Here is a 24,974-nt window from a genome sequence, read left to right as displayed (position 1 = left end):
AACAGGCAGTTTCATGCCTGTTTTTGGATAACTCACAGCAAAAAACTTACCTCAGGTTGTCCGAAACATGTAGTTCCTGCCGCAGAGCCATATGATAATATCCAGGCAGGAAAGCTGCCATTAGAAGAGATAGTTGTCTAACTGCTGAAAGTATATGATTGCAACATAGCAGAAGGTCTTCCCTTTCTGTAGAGTTGGCACCTTAGCTTGCTTTATTTTATTATTGATCTTTAGGAACTAAACATGAATATCAACTGCAAGCTTGATTTGTCCAGCACTGTCTGCCTAAATGATGTCTCTAGAGCAATAATAAGATTTCAGTTCTAATGATTGATTATCTGTAACTTATAGTTTGCCCCTCCCATGTCTGTCAGGGCCCCAATTTGAATTTAGAACATTTTTTTTGATAAATCTGGTTATTAACTCCAATTAATACTGGAGCAGATTTCTGCAACTGCACCTTATTACAAAGACTTCGAATCTGGTGAAATGTGGCAAGAATACAGGTCTGGATGCATCCCCCCCCCTCTGTGTGTGTGTGTGTGTGTGTGTGTGTGTGTGTGTGTGTGTGTGTGTGTGTGTGTGTGTGTGTTTGTTTGTTTGTTTGTTTGTTTGTTTGTTTGTTTGCAGGCCTCATAAACTTTTAAACCCAAGAAAGGGTAGCCATAAGTCAGAATTCACTTGACAGCCTATGATAATCATTATTATATTGTAGAATATCACATTCTTTTAAAATTAAACTTTCAGTAACATACATCAAACCACTACAGAGATGTAAAAAAGTTGAACCACATATATTGCAATCAAACTTCCATTGTGACATTTAGATGTACAATAATCATTCTTGTATTCCATAATATTATTTGTCCAGTTTCTTAAGAGTGCTTAAAGATATTCCATTTAACTGGGGGATATGATTTTGTGATTTGCATTCTTCTGAAAACTAACATGTCTCTTGGGTGAACCAGTTCATTTTCATCTGCATAAAGTACAAGTGGGCACCGCACTTCAGTAAGGTTATCCTGCATGAGCAAGACATTGGACTCAGTGGCCTTACAGGCCCCTTCTAACTCAATTATTCTAAGATTCTATGATCTCTTTTTCAAATCCTTTTGTGACATGCTAAAACAAACAAACAACTAGAAGAAGCAAGGGGCCACAAGGATTATATTCTGTTATATAAAAGATATGTATAAGGAGAAGAAATAACCTTCACCAATTACCATGGTTAAACTGGATTAACTATATGCTAGTTCTATGCACTAATACAGTGCTGATATATCAGAAACAGGCTGCAGTGTGCTACATCCTGACAGATTTGCAGACAATTGATCTGATATTGCTGGATTATCTTGTATGTCTGTTTTCAGAAGTAGGCACCATTGAAAGAAGTGCCATTCTGATCAGAATTATGCCTAAGGACTGTTCCAGCTAGTGAGTGGGAGACCCAGCCAGGGGGTGGAGGAAGGGAACACAAGGTACCTGTAGCGCTGTGCTGAGGAACTGGCATGAACCTCCGAAGTGAGGTTAGTGCCCATCTCTAGTCAATATTACCTAGGGGTTGAAGAAGGGGGATCTTATTTTGTGGGGAGGGGCAGATGAATAGCCCCATTTGCCTCCAACCTGTCTCTTAAAATGCAGGTCTTTATCCTATCCTGAGATTATTCAATATAAGGAAGGTTATAAATATTTTCTGAGCTGGCCTGCCTGACCTTGGCCAAGCTGCATAATACCCCCAGAAGAAGGGAATGGTAAACCACTTCTGAGTTCTCCTTACCTAGGAAACCCTGAAAAGGGTCACTATAAGTCAGAATTGACTTGATGGCACATAATTATTATTAATAGATGGAGAGGAGTCTGGATCTTGCATATGTATTATGATGGATCGAAATGTAGAATCCTAGCTCCAGTGAAAGGGATGTATCACCGGCACCATAGGTTTGCTTGCCAGGTCAGTAGCTTTCCAGTAACATCTCCATTTCAGGATCAAAATCTGAGACCCTGTGTAACAATCACAAAAGGTGTATGTCTGTGTGCATCCTTCTGCAACCTTTTTCTTCCCAATCAGAGACCCAGATATGTGCCTTGAGATCTAGCAGTCCTTGATAGCATCTAGAATTTTCACTCATCCCAAGCATTCCGCTAAGGGGTAGATTCTGCTAAAGAGGTGGATTCCATAAGATATTTCTGAACTTAAAATTAACTTCCTACTTACGATGAATTCCTTGTCCCTCTAAACAAAAGTCCTTTATAGCATGTAATAGCACATTTGCTCCTTCAGGCTGCCTATTCATTTTCAAAGGCACAGAATAGGTAAGAAAAGCAGGACCATGACTCAGGATGTTTTGTGGGATGTCCAAACTGAAACAGAACAGTCACACGGAGTTGCAAGGTGGGCTGAAATCATCCAACATGGACTGATTCAGCAATACGGACATCTGAAACTGATAGGAAGAAAATGGTGGAGAGGAGATTATATGAATGAGAGATGATAACATGATCTGGAACCGAAGGAAAGGAACTAAGGCCTACTCATTGGCAACTTTAACCTGACACCAAGGTGTTATTCACCAGGAAACCCTGGCACCAAGGCATTACAGTGGGGTCTCTACTTAAGAACGTCTCTACTTAAGAACAATCCAACTTAAGAACAGCTCCATTTGCTAAATTTTGCTTCTACTTGAGAACAGAAATCCAAGATAAGAACAGGAAAAAAAAAACCTTTCCTGCTCTTTTTTTAACCTTAGGTCATCTTAGGTTAAAAAAAAATTCTCCCCCTAGTGGTAGAGTACGTATTAACCAGCTTTGCATTAGTTCCTATGGGAACTAATGCTTCAATCTACGAACACACCTCTACATAACAAAAAAACAGCCAGAACGGATTAATTGGTTTTCAGTCCATTCCTATGGGAAATTTTGCTTCAACTTAAGAACGTTTCAACTTAAGAACACCATTCCAAAATGGATTAAGTTCTTAAGTAGAGGTTCCACTGTAGTTTCTATGGACGGAAAAGAGCAGATACGGATTAAATGGTTTTCAATGCATTCCTATGGGAAATGCAGATTCAACATAAGAACTTTTCAACTTGAGAACCACCTTCCAATACGGATTAGGTTCTTAAGTAGAGACCCCACTGTATTCACATGGCCAGCTGAAGTGTAGCCAGGCTACGCAAGTGGCCTCAGTAAGGAGAAAAGCTTTGCCACTGCCCTGCTCCATCTCCTCCTCAGTTGCTTGCTTTGCATTCTGAGCTCTGTTACCTCCAAGTATTATCATCATTCAACTTCTTTTAATGGTCAGTTTTGCATGAGAGGCAATTTATTAGCGTCCAAGATTGTCAGGGCCAGCCATATTATTAGTCAGAGTGAGCAAATGTCCTTAGGGATGATGTGCTGTGAGTGTGGGACAGACAGATACTGGAAGACAGCCTGTCCTACTCTTGGGTTTTCAAGTGAGGTGCAAGATGGTGGCCCACGTTGCAGCAAGATTCCATTTCCAAGCTGGTCAGCTTCTGGGCATGCAATGCGATGAAGGCACAATCTTCTCCATTGTCTCATCTTGTTTCCCAGTTTGGAAAAATCTCCTAATGATTTTCATATATGATGAAGTTTTTACACTTAAAATAGCTTGTTTCCCCTTGCTGAAACTGAACCAAGAAAAACCATAATAATAACCTGGCTAGGTGACAAAAACATCCAATTTAACCTAAATCAGCAAAAGGGTACTGAAAATGCCTCGTGACCTTTTTTACATCACTGATTTATGAAAATATTTTACTTAGCTATGGTATATGCCATATTATTCTCTAAAGAGGGAAAGGCTCCTGTTTTTAGTGTCTATTAATTATAAATGAAAATAACAACAACTAAAACATTTTAGTAGCATGAATAATTTTTACATTTCCAAAGTACCTTCTGTTTTTAAATCTATCAGGAATATCTCAGGAGTTATTTTAAATCAAAGGTTTTTGTTGCATGTTAAACAAGTCAGTTGTCAGAAGAAGCCCTTTAAATAGCTTCTGCCGTTAGCTTTTGGAATTGAAAAATATTAGAAATGTAAATTGGATGCAGATTGTTTTACAGACTGCTTATGTTTTTTCCCCTTGGCGTATTGTTTAGAGACAGGAGATGTGATTAGAAATATTCAGATTTCACAGCCACATTTCTTGAACTGTCAAATGCCAAGGCCATCATGTAAAAGAAAGCGCAAGCTCACCATGGAAAAACATTGACATGTTTTGCCTAGCTAATGAGAATGAGTTAATTGCATCTGATTTAGAATTCAACTACTGTAAAATGTTTTACCTTTAATGTGCGAAAATAGTGCAATATGCTCATCATGGCACCCTTGAGGGTTTTTCAGAAGAAAGAGACAGTTCTGAGTTACCAGTGGAATTTTATAGTTTCAAAAGAGAGACTCAAACCTAATTGTTTTCCTCATTCCCAACAATCTTAGGGGCTACTTCAGGTGAAACACCATGGCATCATCTGATGAATCTCATTTGAGATCTGCAGATGCTTCTTCCACTTTATCTAGAGATATATAATTTTAATGGTCCATCTGTACATTACAGATAGCTCATCATTAGAAGATGAAATACATTAATATTCCAGAGACATGATTCAGGCAGAGCTCTGTAATTAAGCAGTTATACTTGCAAACATAGCCTATGGTTACCTTCTGGTGACCAACTGCAAAACAAATAAAGATACTTTTGTAAACTGTGGGAGATATGAGAAGCTCCTGCTGTGACAATCAAATACACTCAGCACTTAAGGAAATTCCTGTAGTGATAATAAATATCTGTAACATACAGTCTTCCCTGCTCCTTTTCTCTGGGCCCTTTTATAACATTTCGCCCAAAGGAGAGATATGAAGATCTTGAAAGCCTGCACACATTTTTTTGTATTTTTGGCTGGCCTGTTAAATGCATTATTTATCACCATTTTCAATATTGATTTTGGATAAGGTGGTTTTTCCTACTAAAACAATTTGGCATAACATACTAAAAGACAAAAAGGATTGTAATTTCACTCTATGCCTTCCGAACTGGATTCTTTTCTAGGCAAATATCCCATGAAAAGAATGGTGTGCATTCCTAGACATGGCTGCTATTGTGTGTGAAGATGTTATACATACATTTGTGACCAGGTCTGGCAGTAGGATTGAGGCCAAACCAACAGGCAAACTACAGAATCTGTTTCAGGTTTCCTCTAGTCCTAGTGAAGTTATTGGAATGTTCTGAAGCACAGAACTACCATTCTCTGTTATGTGTCTCTGCAGAACGCTCACCTTCGCCTGCTTCCTTGGAGGTTGCGAGACCTCTTCAATCTCACACGAGCAGCTAGGTGGGAGAGGAGGGAACAATAGGTTATTTAAGGGCTGTTCTCCCCCTCTCCTCTTCTTCTAGTGTGAGTTTATTGGGACCGGATAGGAATTTTTGACCCATATCCTGATTGGCCATTGGATGCAGGGATTTTTTTTCTTATCCCACACTGGAAAGAGTGCATTGGCACATTGGCAGTGGAATTTTCAGTCACATGTGTGGGTAGTGTGGAAAAAAAACGTTTTTTGGTGAGTCCCATAGCAATCTCAGGTAATAAATAGCTCATCTGAGCTCCCAGCACTGCGGATCATGCAATTCCAGTGCTTGGAGGGGGAAAAGATGCACTGGGGCCACACCCAGACCAACAGTCAACAAAGAGAGGGAGGCTTGGATCAGCCGGGTTTCTCATTGTCTTCACGGCTTCGAAAACTTGGGTCAGGGACTTGCCCATTTGTTTGTCTAGTGGGTCCATTCAGATCTTTGTGTTTAAACCTGATTCCACATTACGGCAGAGCCCCCCTTTGCCAAAGGATTGGCAGCACTGATTATTTCAATAAGGTGTGCCCCTTGTTTAATCCACAATTGTGGTCTCGCATCATTATTCCAGGGTAAGGGGGGCAATAGACAGATAAAATTTTAGAGTCATAGAGTGATAGAACTTTAGGGTGGCTTTAAGCTAAAACAGCAGCCTTGGAGTGGGATGGGGAGAGACCATATAGGACAACATAAAACTGTTTTCAGTTAGTGGAGAAAATTCGACCAGGTTTAATCTTGCTTCTGGATGGCATATAGAGATGGACCTATTGCTAGATGGTTCATCATCATAATAACACGCACCTTATCATTACATAACATCCATTAAATTGCATGAGGAAGTAATGCTGCCTTTTTAATGCTGCCAAAACAAAACAGCAAACAACACAAACACACACACACAAACAAACAGCACCATAAATAGAAATGAAAGCAGACTGTTTTACAGAATTCTTGAAATATTTATGTGTGTCATGAAATTTTGAAGGCTAACAATGGACATGCTTTATTTTGTAACCAATAACAGCATTGAAGGGTGTTATCCCTTTATCCTATCACAATCATATCTCCTCTTCAACTTACACATTTGCATTTCTGGCCCCTGCTGGAGTTCAAATGGACTCAAAGGACCAACCACCAATCAGCCTAGAAGCAAAATGCAAGAAGGTACAACAACAACAAAACAATGATAAGGGAAAGAGCTAACAATGAAATTCAGCGAGGTATAGTGGGATGAGGAGCACTGTTTGGATTCCTTTAGTGCTAATAAACTAATTAGAAAGAATATGTTTATGGGTTGGACCAGATAGCAATGTGCCCAGATACATAGATCACATGCACAGACAAGCAGCAAAAGAACTCGAATGTTGATGGGGCAGCAACAGGGGGGCGGGGAGATAGTGAAAGAAAAATAGAGTGAGAAAAATGTAGACAGAAAGAGTGAGACTGGGCATACTGAGCATCCCCCAGGATTCAGGATCCACCTGTAGCATGCCTCTTTGAACAAAGAGCAGTCACACTGAGCTTGACTGATTATCCTGGATAGACTCTACACTGTCATGAAAGATATTATGCATATGGCTGCAACCATACCATGTATCCCCCAAAATAGCAAACTCCATCAGATATGTTTCCAATAAGCACGATTCTGTCAAAAACCATCTGAGCGTTCCTCTTCCACCACATAGTGGGGCTTTGCTTAATAAGAGGCCATTGCAAAGGAGCTGGTTTCTTGGGGTGGGGGTGGGGAGAGAAAGTTTTTAACGAGAGCACATCTTCAAAGCGGTGGATGAGAACCCCTCAAATCGTATTATGTGAAAAGCTGCTTAGCCCTCCAAGTCAATACAGAAAAGAACAGTCAGAAACATAATTTCACAGAGCTACAGGCATTTTTAACAATTAGTTAATTTCTTTCAAAAAAAAAGGCAAGAAGGATTTGTGAGGATTTGAAGGGAAAGAATTACAGCAGGTTTATATGTTAAGAAGGAGATAATTGAAAGGGATTGAAAGGGTGCCACAGGAAATGGTTGGGATTTGAGCAATGGGAAACTGGAGTGGCTATCTTATCCAAACATATCCACTAAGCACATGTAGACTGTCATTGGTGTAAACAGGCACTAGATTGCACTACAGGTTGTTCAGTCGGAAGAGAAATACAGAGAAAGAGATAACAAGGTATGTAATATCAGAGATGTCTTATGACTTTAATAGCCAAAGTGGTGTAGGGACTGGAGCATTGGCCAGACTCAAATCCTCACTCAGCCATGAAGCTCGTGGATTAATCCTGGTTTGGCCACCAGTGCTGACTCAGGCTTCCACACAGAGATGTATTGAAACAAAACGGGAATTTGCTGGAGAAAGCATGGATATCAATGTATGAAATAAATAATAGGAATTCATGATTCCTAATGCTTAGGTATGTGGCATCCACTAAAGCAGCCATCCTCAGCCTTTTTTTTAGCCACAGCCATAAACACAATATGAAAGAAAAATAGGTTGAATCAGGATTGTGTAAGTTGCATAAATTGCTTCCAGACTGTGCCCCCTCCAAATGTACCAGCCCCCCAAAGGGGGTTATATGGACCCCACTGAGAATGACAGCTCTGGAACAAGGGAGAGTACTTTTAGCGGGTTTCAGGGCCAGTTTTGTCTCTCTGGGGCCCATCACATTTGATCTGCCTATAACTTTATTTCAGAGTGCCTGTGTGCTATAGGCAAAGACTAGGAGATCTGGGATCGAATCCCTGCTTGGCAGTGGAAACTTACTAGAGAATAGCACTGGTCAAACAGTTCCTTAAATATCTCACATACTTCAGAACTTTTGCTAGGGCTTCTGTAAACTGGAATCCATTTGATGGCAAATAATACACATAACTTCATTTGAAGCAAATAGTTTGCTTACTTCAAATAAGAGTTTTCTGATTTGCTGCTGAAATTCAGCAGGAAACTGCTAGAAAACATTTAAACAAGCAAAATGTTGCCAAAATTCAGTAGTGCAATTAGACTCTGAAATTCAGGTTTCTGTGGATGTTTTGAGAGCACTTTTTAAAAAAAGCCTTGGATTGTATGCGGTCCATAGGCCACATGTTGCCCACCAGTGCTCTAGAGCCAATTAAGAAAAAAGGGGTGAATAGAAGCAGACAGATGTATAAAATGACACATGGAGAAGGATTGTCAGGGAGATTTCCTCTGTGCTTCAATATACTAGAACTTAGGTCATCCCATTATTTTGAATGGTTAAAGATCTAGAACTAATAGAAGTCATTTTATGTAAGCACATACAGTAGTTAAGCTGTGGAATATACAACAACAACATTGGTAATGGCTAACAACTTACTACAGTAGTTTTAAAGGGGGATTAGACAAAAACATGGAGGATACAGCTATCCATGGCTAGCTGGTCACTTGTTGCAATAGCTATGTGTTACCTCTAAGTGCTGGGAAGCTTGTGTGGAAGAGCACAGTTGTATCAACATCCTTCCTATGGGATTCTTAAAGGCATCTGGTTGGCCATTGTATGTTTAGACTGCTGGACTAGATTGGCCTTTTGTCTAATCTAGCAAAACGTCCCACATACAGTATTCTGTCCAACAGCCTCCATTTATTCAGTAACATCCCTATATGACTAGCATATACTGTAGGGATCACATTTTATCTGACGGTAACTTCATTTCAGAGTGCCTGTGTGCTATCCAAACACATCCACACATTTCTCTTCCCTGCCCGAAGAAATGAGACTTCCAGGCTATTGATGTTCTTCCACATGGATGTATTTTTCACCAAACCATGTTCAGCACCCAAATTTCTTTTAACCTTGATATCCCAACCAATCTTGCACAGAACAGCTTGTTTTTGTTTTGGTGATGACTTACAACCATTTTTCTAAAAATCATCCTTCACATGTTATTCCCAAAAAAATTTCAGTGAGGAACCTAATGCATTGATATCTGCAGAGAACTGTTTTTTCTCCCAAAGCATCTGCTTAAACTGCTGCTGGAGGAGGCTCTTGAGAATCCCCTGGACTGCAAGGAGAACAAACCTATCAGTTCTAAAGGAAATCAACCCTGAGTGCTCACTGGAAGGACAGATCCTGAAGCTGAGGCTCCAGTACTTTGGCCATCTCATGAGAAGAAAAGAGTCCTTGGAAAAAACCTTGATGTTAGGAAGGTGTGATGGCAAGAGGAGAAGGGGACGACCGAGGATGAGATGGCTGGACAGTGTCTGCGAAGCAACCAACATGAACCTGACACAACTCCGGGAGGCAGTAGAAGACAGGAGGGCCTGGCGTGCTCTGGTCCATGGGGTCACGAAGAGTCGGACACGACTAAACGACTAAACACACACACAAACTGCTCTCTTTATATTAGCACTGTACAGATTTTTTTTAAAGAATTCGTTTGCTTTATTGATTGCTCCCCCTCCCTTTTTTTAATTTGCACCAGTGTGGGTGTGTTTGTTTCACCCTGCAGAATTGCTTGGCTGATCATACTAAAGATCATTCTGTTGTGGTTTGATTTTGCCAGCTGGTGATCCACCACTTGAGTGGCTTTTATTAACTGTCTCCAGTGTGTGACCATCTGCAGTTTACTGCAATATGGATTTGACACAAGAGCATTTCTTTTCCAATAAATGTAGTGGTGGATTCAAAATTCAGCCTAGTCTTAAGTGACATTACAGTGGTGCCTCGCTTAACGAGTGCACCGTATAGCGATGTTTCCGTATAGCGATCCCTTTTTCGGGATCGCTATACGGAAACATCCCCGATCGTCGCAATGGGGAAAACTCGCATTGCGAAGATCGGGTATTGCGGCGGCCATTTTGGAGCCGCCGAACAGCTGATCGGTAGTTCCAAAATGGCCGCCGGAAGCCCGGAAATGGCTGCCGGCAGCCGTTTTCGCGCCCTGGCCTTGCTTAGCGAAGGCGCGAAAATGGCTGCCGGCACCTGGAATCCTCGCTGAACGGGTAAGTAACAAAGGTATTGGAATGCATTAAACGAAGTTTAATGCGTTCCAATACATTTCCCCTACCCGTTTAGCGACGATTTCGCATAGTGAGGGTTAATCCGGAACGGATTAACCTCGCTATGCGGGGCACCACTGTATTTTTTCAGAAAATCATCAAATCTTGCAGAGCTTGAAACATTTTAGCCTGGTATCCTGATGTTTCTGCACGTTGAATGTTAACATTCAGTTAGAGGCAAAATGGCCATGACAAAAGTGGAAAACCAAACTAGAATAATGAATTCTGGGCAATATGGCTCAAGGAAAACTGTAATGCCCTTAAACAAGCTGGACATGAAATTCTATTTCAAAATACTGAAGTACTGGACAACACCAGCAATCTGTATGTTAGACTGCACAGGGAAGTCATTGAAATCCATGAACATAAACAAAACTTCAACAGGAAAGAAGGCCTGAAACTAAACTCGGCCTGGTGCCCCATTCTGAAAAATACAGCCTTCAAAAGGTCAGCGAACTCTTACACAGCCACAAGGGCCAGAGATCATTGCACAAAAAAGACCAGGTAAGGACACTCATCAATCACAGTGACAGATAATCTCTCCTCCCTCCCTCATCACAACAAAAACATGCTGATCACCCTATCTCCTGAAAAAAGACAAAAGCCGTTCCCACAGCTATTAATACTTATCCAACAAAGACTAACAGAGCATGGACAGAGTTCCTACTCCAGTCCTCTGAAGATGCCAGCCAGAGACTGGCGAAATGTCAGGAAAAACAACCTTCAGAACACAGCCAAAGAGCCTGAAAAACCCACAACAACCATGTAATGACTCCATATTAACCCCCTGAATCTGGTATCCCTTTCAAAACATCTGCTGAAATTTCATTGTACTTTTGTAGGTTTTTCTTGCACAAGCCTTGAATTTGGTAGCAACTGTATAAGCTGACAGTTCACATTGGGGGTTCCTCATTTTTGGAAGAGGCAGTACAGATGGAAGTGACCCTTTAATTACCTTTTAGTCCTCTGAGCATTGCAAACCTATAGACAGAAGTTTGCAGTGCTCAGAGGACTCAAAGGTCCCAGCGTTGAGTCCCCAGATGTTCTTGGATGAAAACTCCCAGAAGCCTTCATCACTATCTTTGCTGGCCAGGATTTCTGTGAGTTGTAGTCCAAGAACATCTGGGGACCTATGGTTGGGAAGTACTGCTCTAATGCCATTGCAAGAAAAGTTGTGAAAGTTTCTGACACAGCCTTCCTGTGCACAGATCTCTGAAGAAAAGCTCTGTTCCAAGGCAAGTTCCTCTGTTAGGCTCAACAGTTCATGATCTAAGGTTGGAGTGTATGATATATATGTCAGCCTGGATGGAATTTAAAGTTTTATTGTGATATTGGAAGTGGCCTGGACACAGAAATCAGTTCTGTTTCAACTGTGTAGCTTATTAAAAGAACAAAGGACCCTTAATGTGAAAAAGTGTCTAACTTACTGTATAGGGTCTTCTTGAGACTGTATTTCAAAGCTGTATTTTATATTTGAGCACACTCCCATCAAAATTAGCTGTGGTTTCACCTATTTTCTTTGCCTCTTGAGCAGACAGTATTGGAGATAATTGGGATGATCCTCACTGACACTAAGTCAGATTTTATATTCGAGGTGCCAGAATACATCCCTACACAAAATATCCACTGCATCACCAGGCAAACCAAATCTAAGGTAAATCTTTAAGGACACAGCAAGGCTTCTTATTAGGTGAAATGTTGCTGTCATCTCTGGTTAAGATTGCCAGAACACAGGGCATTGACTGAAATCTTAGGGAACTGTTGTGCTTTCCAGAGTCTCCATCTGTGAAGATAAATCTCAGAGTAAGCAGTGCTGGGAGAGGAGGAAGTATCATTTTATTCTGTGAGGTGGCTTTAAAAGGATGGGCCCCCACTCCCTCACCAATCGCAACTAATACCATGACTCACTAACTCAGTACAAAGGTGTGTCTACAGTATGTACATAGTCCAGATAATATTTCCTTAGAAAGTAGTGCAGAAACACGTTGTCAGTCTCACAGCAGAAGTTGGAATGCTAGGTCTCAAAATTAGTTTGTTAAATGTTAGAAATAAGGATATTAATTTTTCTGCTGTTAATACTTAACCATGAAAATGTTTAATTGGTTGAATTAGCATTATTAGTTCAGTAATTAAATTATTAATTTTAAAGGAACAGTGGAGTTTATAGAGAATGGCACGTAGGTTGTCGTCATTGACCTCTAGTAGCACATTGTTATTGGCTCTTTCTAAAATACAGTACTCTGCCATTTGGGAATTGTGGAATTGGTGTTGGACTTAGTTCCTGTGACTGTGTAGCTTGCTTGCAAGCAAGCAAGGCTAGAAGAATCTAAGCAGCCTTTGTTAGGACTATACTTTCAGGGAAAGCTTCTACAATGTACAAAGAATTACATTTGAATATGTTCAAAGAACCATTTGTTCTTTGTAAAGCAGTGGCGCTCAGCTGTAAGATTTTGTTGGGCTGTAGCCCCCAGGAACTCACCCATTGGCTTTGCTGGCTAGGGCTTCTGGGAGTTCTACTCCAGAAATATCTGAGTATTCATGCACAGCTGGTTTAGTATTGGTTACCCCTCCCAGTTTTGTTGTTATTTGCAAATTTATGGACATCCCTTCTACACTCTCATCTAGGTAATTTATAAAGATGTTAAACAATGTTGAGCAATGACAGAACCCTGTGGCAACACACATTCACTCCAGAATGACAAGGAATTTAGACGAGCACTCTTTGAGTACGACCCATCATCCAATGAATCCACCCAATAGCAGCATGGCTTAATAATAATACCCTTCAGTCACTGCATTCCAGTTATGAGTCTCAAACCACCAGCTTCCCATAATATATTTGCCTTCCTGTCTCAAGAATTCAAGTTCTTATTGTCTGCTTCTCTTACTCTATGATCAGCATAGGGAGATTTTAAAAGTTTGGGCTATTCTCTTCAGCTGCTTCCTCTCCCCCCCCCCCAATCCATTCATGGATTCCTATACAGAGGTGTGTTTTTTCAGAGCCCTAGTATCTCAGATCTGAACTATATGGTGCAGGTAGCATTTCACAAAAAATATTTTTAGCGCTGAGAGATGTCTCACCTAGCATGCGTTTTGATGTTTGGACAGAGGAAGTAAACACAAACTTAATTTGCAAGTCTGATTGTCCAGTCTCATATCTCTTTAAAAATCATGTTGCAAGAGGACAAAATAGGCTACTGTCAGGTTAGACTCATTTTCCTAAAGGTCTAATCGCAGCCTAATTCTTCAGACAATATTAAAGGCATAGGACTCCAGGAATGGTTTTACCATGAGGCAAAGTGAGATGGCTACCTTAAGGATGAGATTTTGAATGTCATAAGAAATAAATACTTATTTAATGTGCTTATTTTGGTCATAGGGATTGTGTGCAGAACATGTGAACTTTTCTGCCTCATTTACTAGTGGAAATTAGCTGGCCTTGGGTACTATGCACACAGTCCTGTTTGGCATGGGGTGTGCTAGTTGTTTCTTACTTCAAGCAGCAAAATATCTTGGGCTGCTCTGATGGGAACCATTGTTGCTGGTGCTGCATTTTAAAGTATTCATAGTGTACATTATTTCTCACTAGATACAGATACACAAAACCGGCTCTTATAGTTTGTGCAAACAGATAGTTTTCTCCCTGAACTGACAGAAGATTCTGAACAAACAATGACTACAATGCAAAGGGGGTGCTAATGATGGGAGGACTGTGGTGTTACAATCCCTATTCTGTTTTGAGACCTTTTGCAAAATGTTGTTTGTACAGAGACACTCCTCCATATAGGAAAAAGGAAAGAGACAGAAATGGAAGTCCCAGTGATAGATGTGCTGAAGGCAGAACAGTCTTTTCCATATATATATGCCTTCTGATTCTAAATTTACCATATTTTCTTCTTAAATAGCAATATTAAGCAACAGTGTCCAAAATCTTGTTGCTTAGCTTAGGAAATCACACTAGAGTAGCCCTGTCAGTGATCCAAATCCTCCGTAGGTTCCATTGATTGAAATGGGCCTACTCTGACTTACTATGATAAGCCCAATGGAACTTACGAAAGAGTTGTCTCACCAGATGGCAGTTGATTCCATGGACCTACTCAGGTAAAATTTACTATGCCAAGCAACAGGATTTTAGGGCATGGATATTTTTGTCCAAGAGCTAAAATACACTGTTGTTTTGAATATATATATATATTGGAAGAGGCATGCGAGAGCAGACCAAAATGTGAAATGTTCTACTCCAACAGTGGCCAAGCAGATACCTTCAGGAAGTTCACAAATAAAATATCAATGTCACTGGACCCCACATTCTGTGCCCTGGCAACTGATACACAAAAGCTCTGTAGCTTCTGGTACTTTAGGGAACCAGTAGCTGCTGAAAGCTTCTTCATGCTTGAATTTGGCCAATCTTTCTTTAAAGCTATTCAAGTCGGTGGCTTTAAAGAAAGATCATGTTCTACTGGGGCAGTCAATCCCACAGTTAAACTGTATCCTGTTATCTGTCCCAAATCTCTCTCTGCTCAACCTCTCTGCTCAACCAAGGTTCTGACACAAGGTCAAAGGGAGAAAAGGTTCTCTCTGTTTGTTTTCTCCATGCCATGCATATTTTTGCTCCTCTATGATATCTCCCTTACCTTTTCTCCAAAGCTGAACATCTCCAAAGGTTGTACCTTTTTTTATCATAGGTGAGTTGCTCTAGGCTCTTGATCATTCTGGTCGCCTTCTTCAGACTTCCCTTCATCTGCTATAAATGTAATATTCGGGTGCTAAGACTTTGCTTTAATCATAGCAGAGCAAATTGTACACACAGATGTTTGCTGCCCTGAAGCTAAATTAAGCATACCTACTGGCTATGTCTCTCATGCTTTCAGCCATCCCACATACATTTTTAAAATTAATTTAAATTCATTATGAAACTGTTGTCACGTCCCTATTTTTCTAATACTGTATTCCACTGGGGGTGAAATTGCATGTTAATGTCCAGCTATTACAATGCATTCCTTCAAAGCTATGTCCCTGAGCACTCAGATATGCAAATTAAGCCTATTTGTATATCTCAATGACCTATCATAAAACAAAATGCACATGCAAAGATGAAGAAAGCTCATGTTGGGATAAACGAAGTCCTTTAACACTAAACGGAGCTCTGCTTCTAAGGGCATAGTAACTGTTATCATCTTGTATGACCGTGAAACTTTTTTAGAACATAAAAATAGTCATGTTAGAGCAGCTCAAGACCCCACATAGAACAGCATCATGCTTTCCATAGCAACCAACCAGATGCCTTCACAAAGCCAAGGGAGGCCCTGACAGTAGACAGAGTGGGGCAACCATCACAGGAGATGGATGCCAGGTACTGAGACAGTGGGCAGAAGCCCTCTTTTTACACATCAGGCCAGCGTGCCTTGTACTGAACTTGCCCACTCTTTCAGTTATAGTGGTAGATACTGTTCTCCTACCAATATGATAGTAGCATTCAGTTGACATTTAAATCAGTTTCAATATATAGATGGAATGGTGTTTAGGGGATTGGATGTTGTTTGTTCGAGGCAACAAAATGCTTTGGCCCAGGAAGATCGCATGCAGATTTTAGAGGCCACCTTCTTATTCCTCTGTTGCCATTTCTGGCAACTGGTACGTGGCACCTAAACATAGAAGATATGCATAGACATCATGGCTCACATCAGTGGATGGATCTTTCCTCTCTCGATTCATCTAACCCCCTTTGAAAGCCATATGAACAAGAGCTTGGAAAAGGTATTGTATCAGCCAGGAACTCTTGGGATGTTCATGTGCACATGAACAATTCTGGGAGCTGCAGTCTGAAAGAAGGACTGATTGATGGATTTGATCTGATTTTATACCACCCCTTTAGTGAGCATGCGACTCTGGGTAGTTTACAAATAAAACTCAGACGACCCCACCCCATAAAACAATACAATCAATAAACTTTTTCAAACTCTGTTCTCAAGTCACAGTCATCTTTACAACTTGTTGCAGTACGTCCAGGGCCCCCAACGTGGTGGCTATTCATCCTCCCAATTATGCCTCCAGTTCCCCCCCCCCAACCTGTTGCAAGCCACCTCTCTATCTTGTAGTGATTGTGGGAGGACTAGGCAAGGTGCTGTTGCCCTGGAAGTTACACAAGATCTCAGGAGCCTTGGAGACATCTGTAGCTTTCTCTTATAGCACTCAAGAATTTATAGCAGGCAGTTCCCTGTTACAATGTCAAGTGTCTGCAAAAGGAGTGGCCCTTCGTTCCTGTTGACACTTCCGTGTTAAGTACAGTATTCAGTAAGCAAAGGTGTGTTTGGCAGTTCTGCAGATAGAATCTGTCTTTGCTTTTACCTTTGTACTGATCTATCATCTTTCAGTAAAGGAAAGGAACATATTCTATATCCTGCTACTGATAACTGATTTTTTTCATTATGTAGATAGACAATAGCATGTCTCCCCAATTCCCCTTTTCAAGAAAAAAAAATGCAGTAAAATATGATGGGTATGAATACACAACATCCAACATTACTACATCTGTAGAACAAGCATTTTCTCATAGTCAGTTATGTTTATGTTGCTAGCAAAGTTTGGAAAATGCTTTTGGACTACAGATTCCAAAATCCCCTACGTAGCACAGCCACTGGCTAGCCTGGCTGGGGTATTGTTGGGGCTGCAATTCAAAAAGGATAACTTTTCAAGGTCCAATTAATACTTCATGCAAGTCAAGTGAGAATTCTGCTCAACATGTCTTTCTGAACACCTTACGTCCCTTACTATAGGATGGAGGTTGGGAACCTGAGGTCCTCCACGAGTTCTCATCAGCTACAATCAGCAGGGCCAGTAGTTCAGAGCTGTGGGAGTTGTAGTCTGAAACATATGAGCAACCCTTGTGATGAGTATTTACTATGTGCAGGGTTGCACAGGTACTCACTAGGATTTATTTAATTTCTTACATTTATATCCCCACTTTTCCAGTAGAAATTAGCACTGAAGGCCCTTGTTAAAGAGTAAAAGAATTAAAACATTAAAGTCATAAATTCATGTAAACTAAGGCCACTGTTAAAAAAAACTTTAAAAATCAACCAAAAGCATTAAAAACCATGAAAAATGTAGAGTTACAAATAACACAAAAGAGCAAGTTAAACATATGCCAGTCTAAAATATATCACATGTGTTTTTACTCCCTTCCTAAAACCAGTCAGCGTCAAAACTGATCATAACTCTGAAGGGAGTACATTCTAGCTGCCGGAGAAGAAAAAGCCCTAGGGTGGCCATATGTCCTCCTTTAGAGAGGATGGTCCTTTATTTGAAGAGCTGTCCTCCTGTTTGTGATATGGAAGTAGCCACCCTATCTCCCAGTGAGTTTCCCTGGCACAACAGGTTTTGACTGGTAAATGTATGTATCTAATTAATCCTCTCTCATTTTTCAAGTAAAATGGTTTGGGGTAGGGAGAGAAGGTCATTTTGTAAGAATAGACATAAAGCATCTCTCTCTCTCTCACACACACACACACACACACACACACACACTAAATGGCAGGAAGGATGTGGCATGACTTGGCATGTCAATTCTGTATGAACGTCAGATGTGAGGTCAGTCCCCAGGACTGGACATTCTGGAAACATTGTTCAGACCAAAACTGATTGTTATCTATCTAGACCTCTCAGTAAAGCTACACTGACCTCTATTTATTTTCATTCTATATATATATATTTATTTTCAGCAAACTGCAGAAAATACAAGGCACAGGTCATTTCAGCATTATTAAATACTATGCCATCCGTCCGTCCGTCCATCTGTCCGTCCATCCATCCGTCCATCCGTCCCTCTATCTATCTATCTATCTATCTATCTATCTATCTATCTATCTATCTATCTATCTATCTATCTATCTATCTATCTATCTATCTATCTATCTATCTATCTATCTATCTATCTGTCTGTCTGTCTGTCTGTCTGTCTGTCTGTCTGTCTGTCTGTCTATCTATCTATCTATCTATCTATCTATCTATCTCATCTTAATTTCAGTGCTGTGTCCCAAGATGGTCACCTAGTTACAGTCTTATGCAATATGGTGAGCAGTAGTATATTTGCATTTAAATTATACTAATACTATCTAATTATGATGTTTGCATTTATTAGTTTAAATTAGCATATGCAAATTTACTGCTAAAATGTCCTCTTTTTGGTGTTACTTGTCTACCATGTCCTTCCTCCTTTTCAGTGATGTCTCTCCTCTTTTTTGGCAATGGAGGAGTGACCACTACCCCTTCTTTATGTTAGGCAGACCTCTGAAACTGTGGGTATTCTTAAGATGGCCTTTCCTGAAGATCTTAATATGCTGACAGTCTCATAACAAGACAGATGGTCCCTTTGATCGCTAGATCCTAAGCCATTTAGGGCTTTAAAGGTTAAAACCAACACCTTGAATTAGGTCCAGTAAGCAATTGGCAACAAGTAGAGATCTTTCAGTATTGGGTTCATATGGTAATAATCCTAAGCACCAGTTAGCAACGTAGCTGTGGCATATTGCACCCATTGGTGATCCTGGACCCACTCCAAGGGTGGCCCTACATAAGGAATGTGATGAGATAAGGATAACCTGGTATAGCACTAGTGGATAAGGCTTCTGAGGAGAAGGAGATGATTCACTAGATTAAGACTGAAAGAAGATGCCATAGTTTAGAATGTCAACATTTTCACACCTAGCATGGTTGGCATAGCATAAGGTCATAAATGGATTGAGTGTGTATCTTGCTACCAGACACAAAGAACAGGATGGCATCTGCTCACCCTTCATGTACAAAAGCTACATGGGTAGGTAGCTGAATCTTTCTTCAGCATTGGTATTGGGAGGCCATCTTCCACCACACACGATGGCGACAGGCAAACCTAGGGTTGATCTAGGCACAAGGCACACAGCTCTCACTCCTCCATCATCTTGCTACCACCTCTTAGGATTGCTTCCAGGGGCAACTGACTCACTTTGCTTAATGACAGGGCTTGCTGTGTGTGTGTGTGTGTGTGTGTGTGTGTGTGTGCGTGTGTGTGTGTGTGTGTGTGTGTGTGTGTGAGAGAGAGAGAGAGAGAGAGAGAGAGAGAGAGATTGAGAGAGAGAGAGAGAGAGAGAGAGAGAGAGAGAGAGAGAGAGAAATAAGAAAAAGAAAACCCTATAAAAATGCAAGTTTTTCTCATACTCTGTTTTTATTAAGGAAATATCTCTTGCAGCCTAGGTTGGGTAGGACAGAAAAAATGATTAACAGAAGAGCTGTTTTTCAGCCTGGTTTTCTTTTTCTCGTGTGGAGACTGCTATATACAGTGGCATCCTATTTGACAGAGTGTGTGATTTCATTTCAGCCCTGAACCAATTCTAGGTACACATAGTATGCCTTCATTTGAAATTGGGCACACTCAGAATCAGCAGACAGGACAACATACTCCACCTAAACACATCATAGGGGGTATTAGAACTGGATCTAAAAATGAATTTCAGAAGTATATAGGCAAGTAGAAACTTCTTTTTTATTCCCAAGCTGAAAAAAGAGAGTAGTCCTGTCTTGATAGGAATGCAGAGATGAAGTGCTGCATTGCTGTTTGTGTTAGTCTGTTTGGGGGATAGACAGTCTACTCTTGTCATTTGGAAATGCTTTCCTCTGCTATAACCCATGGTCTATGACACTCTCTGGGTGATTAAGATCCATCCAGGTGACTCCTCCAGCAGTTTGAATAGCAGGTTTTTTTTCTTTTTAGTGTGACCTTCACCAAAAGCTATAATTGTTGCTGCAGCACTCTTTACACTGCCTGGAGGCACAGTCAAACCAGCATTGACTGAAACTGTTGACTTTTCTTTCAGGCCTGAACTAACTTCCTCTGAGACAACATTTGCATCAGTTTTGGCATTGCTGCCAATCTCTCCAATCAATTTAATCTTCTCTATTTGAAGATCACTCAGGCAATCACCGTAAAAATCAGTGAAATCTATTGTGACGAACAGATCTTCTCCAGTTGCAGTCCATGTTGGTTGCCATGATTGAAATGATTGAAATGTATGGCAGCTGTTGAACAGCATTGATTGTACCTGCATGAGAAGTTATCCAATTATTTTTAGTGCAATTTCATGGCTTGTCCCCTTGCTTGCCTTCTGTCTTTTGCCATTTGCTCATTCTCATTTCTGTGCATCTGACAGTTCGGTGGTTTGGTTGTGGAGCCGAAGGTTGGGAGTTCAGTTCCCCATTGTGTATCCCAGAATACTCAGCTTGTGTGTCTCCAGAAGAAGGGAACCATAAACCACTTTATTTATTTATTATTTATTTTATTTAATTAATTTCTATGCCGCCCAATCTACCCAGAGGTCTCTGGGCGGCACTTCAGAGCAATCTCTGCCTATTCCCTGAAACAGGTTGCCTGTCATAAGTCAGACTTAAAAAAAATCATATTTCATTTACTAATGTCAGCTCCATTATTCCAGCATAATTTTCTACTGTTCCTCTGAATGTTTTGTGTATTACTTTCCTAGATTGACGTTAGAAAATTCATACTATTGCTCTATTGTTAAAGAAACCAGAATGGATTTCAAAAGTTGCATTAGGTGTTGAGTGCCAATTTGTATGGGGAAAATATGAAACAGGTGAAAATGTGCATGCCAATCATGTATTAGAGTGAGTTCTCTATTAATATGTGGGATGGAGTTATGGGAGGCTTGACGATCAGCAAGGAAGAACACTGGGAGATATGTCTTCTAACTCACAGCACACTTCCAGTTTGTGAGTGGGGGAACCTAATCTATGCTGATGTTATTTAACATTCTACTAAGAATAATGTTTAAAAATGAGTCCTACAGGCATTATAAAAACATATGGGTCAGAGTGGGCACAGGTCAACCCTCCAAATTTTTCTGGACTATAACTCAAAAAAGATGGCGAACTGGTAGTCGGTTGGGAGCGTTTCCCCTGCCGCTTTGGTTTGGTTTTCTGTTTTTTCTTTCTTTTTCTTGTTTGTTTCTTTTTATTTTCTTTTATTTTGATTTCTTACTGCCTCTTGCATTTGCTGAGATTTTTCTTTTTCTTCTTTTTTGTCTGTTGGTTCCTGTGCCATTTCAGGGCTGCTCGGAGGCTGTCGGGGCGAGTTGGAGAACAGGGGGGGGAGAGGCAGCTGGCTTGGCTTGTTGGTGAGGCGGAGCTCGCCGTTGCGGGAGTCACTTTTGTGTTGCAGGGGTTGGACGAGACTGAGCCCGCGGAGAACCTGCGGAGACCCCAGGGTCTTGGTGAACCTAGCGCTGGGGCTTCGCGAGACATAGCCCAGCATGGAGAGGTTTAGAAGAACTTGCCAGTTCAAAAGGTTTGTTGGAGGAATTCCACTGGAAAGATTGCAGGTGCCGTTGAATGAGGAAGTGTGGTGAGCCCGACATCGGGGAACTGAGGAGAGATGCGAGGCTGGTTAATGGCAGGGGGAAGCTTTGGTGCTGGCTCGCCATGGGACACATTCATATCAATGGCCAAGGGGATCCCTTTCCCTGCCTTGTCACCTGGCATGTTTAATGAGGAAATTCCCACCTGTCCTCCAGTCACAGAGAGTGGCAGCGCCGGGGCCATGCTTCCAGCGGCTCCCCTTCTGATCCCTCACTTTTCAACATTGCATTGTGCTCTGCCCTTGACTGTTTGGCTTGTGGTCTCTGCCCCCATAAACTTGAACTCAGTTTTGACTGTCCCTTCAAGGAAAATAGGAACTACAGTCAGAGTGTTGCGGAACAGGACCAACTGTATGTGGGGGGATTTGGGTTTATTTTGTTTATTTTTTATTTTTTATTATTTCTTAGTATATCTTATTTATTCTATCTTAGTTTGTTTTACTCTGTTTATATTTCACCTATTTTTGAAACAAATATATATTTTTATTTAAATTTTATTTAAATTCTCTAATTTGATTCTTATTTAAATTGTTAATTGGATGAATTGCCTAATTTGATAATTTGCATAATTTGATAACTGATAAATGTTTAAGTTTGTATTATTATCTAATATTGGATAAATTTTGTTAATTTTGTTATTATTGTTTAACTGTATTAATTTAGTGTACTCTTTGGTTTTTTTCTCTTTTTCTTTTGACATGGAGTGGAAGGCTTGCCCCCCCCCAGCAGGGGTTCTTTACAGGTAGAGGGAGATATGGCAATGGCACAGTGCCCACTCATTTTAGAAGAACGGTGAACAGATATCTGAAGGCTGTTCACTGTTCTGGCACTGTGAACAAGCACCAGTCTCGAGCTAGTCAGATCAGCTGGCCCTTCACTCTAAAACTGGTGCTGTTGAATGCCAGGTCTGTGTCCAGTAGCCATTGTTTATAGAAATACTCTGGAGGTTACTAGGTGCTCTATGGTGGTGAAGCCGAGTCTGGAGGCCCTCCACATGTTGATTGGGGCCAGGGATGGTATTGGGATTTTGCTGGGTTACCACCCTTCCTGCGACCCAGCCACTTCCTTACCGGAGCTGGCGGATTTTGTCTCTGTGGCACTGTTGGAGTCCCCGAGACTTCTGGTCCTGGGTGACTTCAACATCCATGTGGAGACAGAGATTTCTGGTCCAGCTCTTGAGTTCTTGGAAACAATGGCTTCCTTGGACATGTCCCAACATGTTAACGGCCCCACACACATGGTTGGTCATATACTAGACCTGGTGTTCTCCATTGAGCAGAGCGAGTGTGGTCTGATGGTGACTGACCTTGTTTCAGATCCCTTGTCATGGTCAGATCACCACCTAATAAAATGTAACCTCTCAATGGCTCTCCCTCTATGCAGGGAGCATGAACCTACTTTAATGGTCCGCCCTTGAAGGTTACTGGATCCATCACAATTCCAGGTTTTTTCTCATGAGAGGGATTCCAGCTGATCTGTCTGGTCCTCCTGTCAAGGCTCTGGTTGATGGCTGGCTTGCTGCCGCCACTAGGGCTGTAGACACGATTGCTCCTAAATGCCCTCTCCAGCGCAAACCTCAGCCAGGGTCCTGGTTTAACCAGGAGCTGCAAGCTATGAAGCGAAATAGGAGATGGCTAGAGTGCTATTGGAGAGATGAACTGATGGATTATAATAAGAAAGCTGTCAGGTGAGGGCTGGCAGTCGATCACACTTTGCTAACTGGATAAGCGAAGCTTCAAATCCGCAGGCGGAATTCTTCTGTATAATTCGCGATCTATCCAGAATTGGTCTAGGTGATGGGCCTCCTACTATTATCTCACCTGATCAATATGCAGCATTTTTAAAATCTAAAGTGGAGTCCATCTGCCAGGCCCTCTCTCCTTTTTTAAATACAGTGGATCGAGCAGAGATATCCAGTGCTCCACCTTGCCTGGTGAGGCTTGAAGTCTTTCAGCCTGTGATGCCAGATATGGTGGATAAAGCGCTTGATTGCTGTCAGGCCACCACTTCCTCTCTTGACCCTTGTCCGGCCTGGCTAATCAAAGCAGCCAGGCCTATAACAACCAAAGGGGCCACAGTAATAATTAATGGGTCTCTGCAGGAGGGCAAGGTTCCTCTTGCCCTCAAGGAGACACTAATTTTTTTAATTTTTTAAATTTTTCTATAACTATAATCTAAACAAAAACATATAACATATAAACTCAAATACAATTTAACTGTTTTCCCCACCACCATATAGGGGACTTCTTGCCATATTCTTCCTCCTCCTCCTTCTCCTCCTTTTTCTTCTTCTTTTGTCCTCTTCTCATTAGGCCCATTAGGAAGAAACCAAATTTGGCAGTGGTCGATATTGCAATTATAGTCCCATCACCAATATTTCCTTCCTCAGTAAAGTGGCGGAAAGGGTGGTGGATGATCAGTTTCAGGCTCTTTGGGATGAAACTAATGCCCTGAATCCATTCCAGTCAGGCTTCAGGCCACAACACAGCGCAGAAACGGCACTGGTTGCACTGTTGGAAGGGAAGGGAAGCTGAGGGAAGCTGACAGGGGCAAAATGTCCTTGTTGGTCCTCCTTGATATTTCAGCCACCTTTGATATCATTGACCACGGTATCCTTCTGGAGAAGGAGCGAGTGTGGTCTGATAGTGACTGACCTTGTTTCAGTTCCCTTGCTCTCAGAGTTGAAGATCGGTGGACAGGCGTTAGCCTGACTCCGATCCTTCTTGGAGGACTGCCCTCAGAGAGTACAGCTTGGGGAGAGTGTTTCGGCTCTGTGGAGTCTCAATTGTGGGGTTCCGCAGGGCTTGATTATCTCCCCAGACCTCTGGGTAGAGTGGGCGGCATATAAATTAAATAAATAAAATAAATATAAATAATAAATAACATCTATATGAGGCTGCTGGGTGGGGTCATCAGGGGGTGTAAGGCTTTGTGCTGATGACACTCAGCTCTACATCTCCTTTTCATCTACCTCAGTGGATGGCGTTCTATCCCTTCAATGCTGTACTGGAGACTGTACTGCAATGGATGCAGGAAAATGGGCTGAGGATGAACCCAGAGAAGGCAGAGGTCCTGAAGGTGGGTGGCCCCTCAATTGGCAGCTTGGGAAAATCCCTCTCTTTTGGGGGAGTGATTCTCACTGCGAAAACTGAGGTTTGCAGCTTGGGGATCTATCTGGATCCAGCGCTCA

The sequence above is a fragment of the Pogona vitticeps genome, chromosome 5, assembly GCF_051106095.1.
Source record: "Pogona vitticeps strain Pit_001003342236 chromosome 5, PviZW2.1, whole genome shotgun sequence".
NCBI classification, from domain to species: Eukaryota; Metazoa; Chordata; class Lepidosauria; order Squamata; family Agamidae; genus Pogona; species Pogona vitticeps.
Note: the sequence above shows the minus strand (reverse complement) of the source record.